Source organism: Hyaena hyaena, unplaced genomic scaffold (genome assembly GCF_003009895.1).
Source record: "Hyaena hyaena isolate Hyena2069 unplaced genomic scaffold, ASM300989v1 scaffold_9, whole genome shotgun sequence".
Lineage (NCBI taxonomy): Eukaryota > Metazoa > Chordata > Mammalia > Carnivora > Hyaenidae > Hyaena > Hyaena hyaena.
The window spans coordinates 8,101,043-8,109,720 of NW_024080641.1; the positions used below are offsets into that span (position 1 = coordinate 8,101,043).

General features: G+C 60.6%; 1 protein-coding gene across 4 annotated transcripts in view; it reads right to left on the reverse strand.

The window, feature by feature from the left end:
* PAK4 (p21 (RAC1) activated kinase 4) overlaps positions 1–8,678 on the reverse strand; it is a 53,037-nt gene that overhangs the window by 16,048 nt on the left and 28,311 nt on the right. Inside the window, exon 1 of one of the 4 annotated variants that reach the window (XM_039248713.1) lies at positions 2,762–2,780. The exons of the other annotated variants lie outside the window; for them this stretch is intronic. The gene's annotated coding sequence lies outside the window, so the exon portion shown is untranslated. Of the gene's footprint in view, positions 1–2,761; positions 2,781–8,678 lie in introns of those variants that run through there. 4 annotated transcript variants of the gene reach the window in all.

Consider the following 8,678-nt stretch of genomic DNA (forward strand, 5'->3'; position numbering starts at 1 on the left):
GGAGGGAACCAGGAGCAACGTTAAGCCGACAGCTCTCACCGGGCTTCCCCCTTGGATAAAATCCACCCCCCCCCCGCCACCGGGTGATTTACCACGGCCCTGACCAGTTGGGCTCTGCTGACCTCAGTACCTCATCCCACCCCTCTCTTCATACAACTACGCTGGCCTCCTGTTTTTTCGTCTCAGACACCTCAAGCTTGTTCTGGCCTCAGGGCCTTTGCACCTACTCTTGAGCTGCATGGCTTACCCTTTCCTGACATTTGGGTCTCCATGCAAATAAAACCTCATTAGAAAGGCCTTTCTTGACCCCTGGCAAAATTCGCACCCCTGCTTTATCTTCCTCTGTGGCATTTCTTAGCACCTGACCCCATGTACATCCCCTCCTCTTCCTCTGCCCCCCACTAGAGGCTCCCTCTCCCTGAGAGCAGGGGCATTTGTCTCACTCTGGCTATACCCCTGGCATCTGGAGCAGCAGGCACTCGGCAAATATTTGGGGAACAGATGAGGGATGCCATCGCCCAAGTGATGCATCCAGACCCTGAGGGGGAACGGCGAGGCTGGGGAAGGCGGAGAGCAGACCTCAGTCCCCATCCCTGCCCCACACCACCTGCAAGTCTGACCCGGAGCCTCCGGCAGGAGCTGGTCTGGTCTTTAGAGATTGAATCCGGTTATTTGTGAAGAGGCTGTTCTATGTTCCAAACAGCACCAGAGGCGCCCACTGCGATCCTGTCCCGGGCCCTGCCCACCACAGGGAGGCCCACCCCGGCCATGCTGCCGAGGCTCCAAATGTGAGGAAGTGGCGGCCTATTTTGGCGACAGGCAAGAGGCAGGTCACACAGTGACAAATGCCATGGGAAATCCCCTAAGAGGACACAGATCCAGGGGTCCCCCTGGCCTTGGGAGGGCTGGGGAGTGAGAAGCAGCCCTGCGCACCCACCAGGCCTTTGTGCAGACGGTGCCAGGCACGGACGCAGGGGGCGTGGGTGGTTAGGAGTGGGCTGCCCAGGCCCAGTCACCCGCTCCAGCACTCCCGGGCCGTGCGCCCCTGTGCAAGTGATTCAACCTCTCCGGGCCTCATCTGCAACCCGGAGATGACGATAGTCCCTGTGTCCCAGGACTGGCTGACAGAGTAAGGTGACACGTGAAAAGCATTTAGAACGGGACCGCCCCGAAGCGGGTCCTCACTACGGGTGAACCTGCTGCTGCGTGAACATGGGAAGGAACAAAGAAACGAGAGAGGACGCCAGGTGCCACCGTCTCCTGGCCCCAGCAAGGTGCCAGCCTGTCTCTGTTGTCCTCTGTCCTCCAGGGCCCAGATGGGGAGAACGGGTCATGCTGTCGGGGGACAAGTCTGCCTGCCTCTCCCGCTGCACCAGGAGCCTGGAGAGGGCAGGGCCTGGGGCCACCTCAGCCACTCTGGGTCCCCAGCCCTGCCCAACACGGGGCGGTGCACAGCTCAGGGGGCGGGGCCGAATGGAGAGACCGTGTTTCCTGGGCCCAGCCGGCCGGCAGGTGCTCAGAGGCCCCAGGTAGGCCAGGAGGCCTTTCTGGCAGCCTGGGCCCAGGTGCCTCCCCACCCCCAGGTGCCTCCCCATCCCCGGGCAGGCACGACAGGGCACAGACACAAAGGGCACTGGTGGTGTCCCTCACCCCCCAGAGGTGCGAAGGACTCCACAACAAACTTGAGAGTGTGGGTGAGCCCCCGGGGACCAGGAAAATCAGATTAGGCTTCATTCACTCTTCCCCTGAGGCAGCGCAGGAAGGAGGGAGGGGGTCACAGGCAGGAAAGAGCATCTGCGGCCCTCCCAGCATCCCCCTCAAGGCCTCCCCTGCAAACTCCCCGCGACACACACACACACACACACACACACACACACACACACACACACGAGCCTTAGACACTGAAGAACATGAAGCCGCCCCACGGCACCCCGGTGACAGCGGCCATCCAGGGGCCTCAGAGCAGGAAAGGCCATCCCACCCTGGGCCAAAGGTCCTGCCCCCCGGAACCAGGCCCCAGCAGCGCGGGGCCGGGCTCTGAGCATGAGTGGGAGGACACAGGGGAGGCGGCCGTGAAGAAGGGCCTGGCTCGGAAGAACCGCTCAGAACGGAAGGGACGATCGACAGCCTACAGCTGCCTCTCCACAGAGAGTATGAGACCCACACTCCGCCCGCCCCCTGAGACGCACGGACTCCAAAAGAGACCCAGACACATACCACCGACACACAGCACACAGACCGGCCCCCACCTCCAAGCACAGGCACTCGGACACAGTCCCAGTGCTCACAACTGTTGGGTTTACCTGGAAAGGACCCAAACACACGCAGGAACGCTCCCCGACACACGAGTTAGACCACAAGACCACGCAACCCCAGGCCCACGCACAGAGGGTAATGAGACCCCGCACCAGACCCAGGCACAGCCACGGCCAACCCCAGGGCCATCCAGGGTGACCCAGCAAGGCACAGCCCCTCGGGACCACACCGCGACGGCAGGCCCCAGGGATGTGCCCCACCGAGGCGCTGGGGGCCTGCACTGAGGCGTACGGTAAGCCCCAGGCGACAGACACCTGTCTCGGTACACCTGGAAACACGGCCACCTCGTCCGGGCCCCCGAGAAGAGAAAGGCGTGAGGCCTCGAGCACATGTTACCCCGGCTGGGGGAGGGGGCCTCTGGTGGCCAGGCGGCAGGACTGCCCTCCCACGTCCCATGTGGCCCTTCCCTTTCCTCCCCTCCTGCCCGAGGCCAGAGTCAGCTCACCTCCACCATCCTCTTCCCTTGTCGCGGGCCAGCCTCAGCGGGGCAGGCCCGCAGACAGACAGGCTTCCGGCTGGCAGAGCTGTGAATGGGGACCAAGGGGCTCCCCCGGCCCTCGATGCAGGGCGCCCACCAAGGAGAGCTGGCTGGCTCGGCACGCTGGCCTCCCTGGCAGCGGGCGGCGCCGAGGCCCTGCCCTGGCAGGAGTTGAGCTTGGCTGTGGCTCCAGTCCACAGAGGGGGGAGGGACGGGGAGGAACGGAGGGAAGGAGGGGCCGAGCCTGGAAAGCCTGGGCCACATGGCCACAAGCACCCCGGGCAGAGGGAGGGCCTGGGCAGGGACACAGCAACAGGGGACCCAAGCCCCAGCCCTTTGCTTCAATAGGGTCAGTCCCCCTGACACACCACAACCCCATGCCAGGCTTGGTGCCACGAGCCAGGGCAGCAGGGGCTACACAGCGTGGGGCTGAGTGGCTGAGAGTGGCGGGTCGGGAGGCCAGGTCTGAAATGACAGCCCGGCCCAGGCTGGGGGACGGGGGTGCTGGTCAGGGCGGGGACCCCTCTGATGTGGAGGGGCGCCTGGAGATCCAGAGCCTGCTCTATCTGCCCCCACCCCCACCTCGTGATTCCAGCAAGAGCCGCAAGAGGGTGCACAAAGGGGGCCTCTCCTGCCGCACCCACTCTCTCATTAGATGCAGGGAAGGTCACGGGGGACCCCGACATGGCGGCCGTCTCTAGGTGTGAAGTGGGGCTGGTGGGCGTGAATGGTGGACATGTGGAGGGAGGGAGGCAGGGAGGGCAGGGGCGTCCACACACACCCCCGGCTCAGTCTCCCAGAATGCAACTAACCTTTCGAAGGTAGGGGGCCCAACTCTCGGGGGACCGACTCTGGGCTGGGCCCGCTCTCAGCACTGACAACACAGAGTCACTGCCACCCACCACTGCCCTCAGAAGGAGAGGTACTTTCTCAGGGGCATTTTACAATGGAGGAAACTGAGGCCCAGAGAGGTTGAGAGACTTGCCCCAGGCACCCAGCAGGGAGGTGGGGCACCCGCCTTCCCAGACAGGCCTCTGTGCCCTTCACCAGCTGTTCTAAGCATGAGGCTAGCTAGCTCTGAACCCCCATCCCAGACAGGAGAAACCTGGAAGGGGGTGTACACCCCTCACCCCACCTCTGCCTCCCTCTTGCCTCCCCTTCCAGACCTTACTTCCTCTGCAAAGCCTTCACTGGCCCAGGTCAGAGCTCCCTACATAAAATGTGCTTGGCTGTTGGTGTCAAGCCCCCCTGAGAGGGGGCTGGGGGGGGCAAGATGGTGGGGCCGCCTGGTTTGTCTCTATTCACATTTTTGGCCCTGCCTCAGGCACCTTCTCCTCCAGGAAGCCCTCCCTGACACCAGGCTGGGTCTGGTACCTGCTCAAGACTCCATCCCGGTGCTGACCCCTCTGGGCCACCGCTGTCTCTGCCACGTCAGTCTCCCGCATTCGTCCACACTTTCCCTGAGCTCCTCGCACCGACCACGCTGGCCCGCTGGAGGGCCTGACAATTCAGCAGTGAACAAACTAGACAAAACTCCCCACTCCAGGGGCTGACATCCGAGTGGGACTGCTTCTCCATTGGTGTGTGTGTGTGTGGGGGGGGGGTCCTGTGAGTGGCAGGGACCAGGTTCTCAGGTTCCCACAGGTGGTCTAGGACAGGTGCCCAGTCGACGGTAAGCCCGTGAGAACAGCGAGCAAGGGGCCTGGGCGGACAGGCGGACAGAGAGGCCTGTGTCCTTCTCGCCCTCCTGCCCTGGCACCTCTCCAGAGACTACGCCCACTGCAGTCACCTCCCCAGGCACTTAGGACTTTAGCACTCGGACCAGGCCTGCACGGGCCCCAAGGTCCTGGAGGTCACATCTCCCCTCCTCCTGTCTACCACCCACCCACCAAGCCAGGGGCTCGCAGGCAGGCCGAGGCTGGGCAGGGGGTGGGGGGCCACAGCGGGGCAGGTCTAGGAGACCCCAGAAGTCTGGATCCCAGGCCGCTCCCTCCTATATGGGGTGGAGCACCTGTCAGGCAGCCGTCCAGAGAGGAGCCGAGTGGGTGGGCCCCCAGATCTTCCCAAACCGGACCGGCAGGTTTGGGCTCCATTGGGCAGCTGGGGGCCAGCCAAGGGAAACTAGGTCCCAAGGGGAGGGAGCGGGGGAGCACCCTTTCCCCAGAAGTCACACTGGAAACAAGGGGTTCTCCTGGAGCACAGGCTTCTGGGGCAAGGAGAGGTGGCTCCAGGACCACCTCACAGCGGAACAGACTTTGTGAACACGCCCCCAAACACAGACTAAACCCACAAACCCACGCACACTCCATCACGTTCTGCTACGTCTGGGCTTCCTCCATCCCCTTTCTTTCCCTTCCTTTTCCCTGGCTCGGCCTCTGTCTCTATGTGACACGGGCCCAGGGTTCCAAAGCCAATGGCACCGAAGGGTAAACAGTGACAGGACAGCACCCTCCCAGGCGGCCCGGCTCAGCCCTGGAGGCAGCCTCTACGGTTTCTTTTTTTTTCCCTTTCTGAGAGAGCCTACACAAGCGCGTGTGTGTGTGCACACATGCGCACACACGTGCTCGCACACCTTTTGGGAAAAAAAACAAAACAGAAATGGCAGCACACCTATCTTGACCCTGCCGTTCTCAAAAACATTCCTTGGCTCCCCAGCACCCCCGGCACAGGGAGGGGCTTGGCAGCACCCGGCTGGGGTGAAGACGCACACGGGGGCCCAGCGCGCTGGCCCAGGCACAGTCCCTGGAGACCCAGAAAGTGCTCCCCTGGGCATGCGCTGGGGAATCAGCCCGAGAGGCTGGAAGCAACACAAACGCTCAGTCCGCCAGAGACAACGATGGTCTGGGACCTGCCGGCTCCGGGGAATGAACGGCACACGGCAGTGGGAATAAACGACCCACAGCTACGTGTGAGCCAACAGTCAAAAGCGAAGAAGCAAACCGCAGAACGATACGTCTCATGACTTTGTTTAGAAAGAGCTCCAAGCTAGACAAAATGCACTGCGCTGCTCAGGGATGTAGGGATGCCTACAGGGGCGGCGAGGCCCAGGAGAAGCGCAAGGCAGCGACTGCCTCCGAAGTCAGGGGAGGGGGCTGCCTCTGGGACAGGGAGGGGGCGCCTGGGGGGCTGGCACCAGCTGCTTCTTCACCCGGTGAGGGCGCACTACGTGGGTTTCCTCTTTACAGTAATTGCTTATGCTACACGTCCGTGCCTTATACACTCTTCAGCACACACGCTCACAACTGAAAATTATGATGTTACTGGGGCGCCTGGGGGGCTCAGTCAGTTAAGCATCCAACTTCTGCTCAGGTCATGATCTCACAGTTCATGAGTTCAAGCCCCGCATGGGGCTCTGTGCTGACAGCTCAGAGCCTGGAGCCCGCTTTGGATTCTGTGTCTCCCTCACTCTCTCTGCCCCTCCCCCGCTTGTGCTCTGTCTCTCTCAAAAATAAACATTAAAAACATTTTTTTTAAATAAATAAAACTATGTTACAGACACATATACACATATGTATGTACACACACACACACACACACACACACAGTCTCTACAAGTCCTAGGTGATTCTCGATGCCCCGATCTTGGCAAAGCGTTGCCGTGCACTGGAGCAGCTGCGGGGAAGGGCCAGGACGCCCTGAGCCAGTCCCCACAGGGCCAGGTAGGTGGTTTCCAGCCTTCTGCTCTTACAAATGGTGTGGCAATGACACCCGTGTGCAGATGTCACTTCACGGTGGGTGCCGGCACGTCTGGGGGCCACGGGCTGAGAAGCGGGCTCGCCGGGCAAGGGGCAAGGACCATGGCTGCCAAGCCGCCCACAGGAGGGCTCTCCACCCCCCACAGCCCCTCGGCCTCCAGCCCAGGGTATGGCCCTGCTCTCTCCGCGCCTTGCCTGTCAGATATGAGGTCTGGCCCCTCTTAGCCTATGTTTCATCTGCATTTTCTCCTCAGGATGCACCCCCCTTCGCAGTTCTGAAAGCCATCAGATTCCTTCCCCGCTGAGCGTCTCCACCAAGCGCTGCCCATTACCCCAGGGGCTCGGGGAGACCTCTGTAAACCCGATCTGCGTCCCTCTCCTGCTGCAGCGCTAGCAGGGCACACACAGCTAAAGCCACCGCCTCTCCAGGGTCCCCCAGGCTCTTCCCACCTCTCTGGGCTCATAGCCTCCTCTTCCCTTTCCCCCAGTCGCGGGTGCAACTTCCTTCACACGTTCAGGGACTGTGTCGACAGAAATCCAATGCATGTCCATCATGTGTCACCAGGGCTGGTCCCTGCCCGGGGGCCTGGTCAAGGGTCACACAAACGAAATGTGAAATTCCAGCTGAGCCGGGTGGTCGAAGGGATGAGAGTGTGGCGGGAGAGGGGCAGGAGCCGGGCGGGCGCTGGCGACGGGCCTGTACTTGGGAGAGAGCACGCTGGCTGTCCTGCCTGTGGAGGACAAGGCCAAGGTGGCCCGAGTGGGCGTGGGAGACAAGTGACAAGACGCAGCATTGGTCCAGGCAATGACAAAGGCGGCCAGGACAGCAGGACACCGAGAGAGGGGGACAGGCCAGGGCATTACTTGTTGACAAGTCAGATACGGGGACTGAGGAAGAGGCAGGCGTCAAGGGGGTCCCTGAACCTGGGGAGACCACAGTGCCACCTTCCACACAAGGGGCCGGAGAGGCACTCCAAAAGTTGACGGGCCCCAGGACCAAGAATGTGTCAGTTCTGAAACCGAGGAAGGTGGAGGCCTCATACCCCGATAGGAAGGCCGCTTACGAGGCTGCAGCAATCGGTGCGGGTGAACACGCACGGCTCAGTGGGCGGGAGCGAGGGCCCGTGAACAGACCCGCACAAATGTGCACGCTGGGCTTTAAAAACCTCACTTTGCCAGGTACCTGAGTGGCTCGGTCAGTTAAGCATCTGACTCTTGATTTCGGCGCAGGTCACCATCTCACGGTTGGGGAGTGTGGGCCCCACATCGGGCTCCGTGCTGCCAGCCAGGAGCCTGCTTGCGATTCTCTCTCTCTCTCCCTCTCTTTCTGCCCCTCCCCGCATGCGCGCTCCAGCATGCTCCCTCTCTCTCTCAATAAGTAAGCTTCAAGTAAATAAATAAAACACTGTTTTTTCCTTCTTTGCGGTAAAATACACACATTATTTAACATTTTAACCATTGGTGAAGTGTATAATCAGTGGCATTAAGTACATCCACAGTGCTGTGTAACCATCACCACCGTCTACACCCCAGCAAACCCCTGCAACCGGGAGACAACAGCCCCATTCCGTCCCGTGTCCCAAGCCCTGGGAATGTCTGTCCTGCCCTCTCCGGGAACTTGCCCGTCCTGGGTGTCTCCTTTACATGAGATCTTACGACACTTCTCCTCTGTCTGGCTTCACTCACTAAGCACCATGTTTTCGAGGTCCATCCACATGGGAGCGTTTTCCAAAACATCATTCGTTTTCGCAGAGGAAAACCGACTCACCGTGTTCTACACACACACATCATATTTTGTGGATCCATCTGCCCGCTGGTAGCCACCCGGGTTCCCACTACCTTCTAGCAACTGTGAATAACCCAACAACGCACACTGAGGTACGAGCATCTTTTCAAGTCTCCGCTTCCAGCTCTTTCGGGTATATTCCTAAGGAGCAGACCTGCCCAGGTACGTGATGGCTCCATGTTTAACCATTTGAAAACCTTTCAGACTGTTTTCCACGGTGGTGCCCCGGGTTAGGTTCCCACTGGTGACGCACAAGGGCCCGCAGCTTCTCCACATCCTCGCCAATACTTGTTATTTTCCCTGTGTTGGTAATAGCCATCCTGGTAGGTGCAAAGTGGTATCTCACTGGGGGAACTTATTTCTGGGCAAAAAAAAAAAAAAAAAAAAAAAAAAAAAAAAAAAA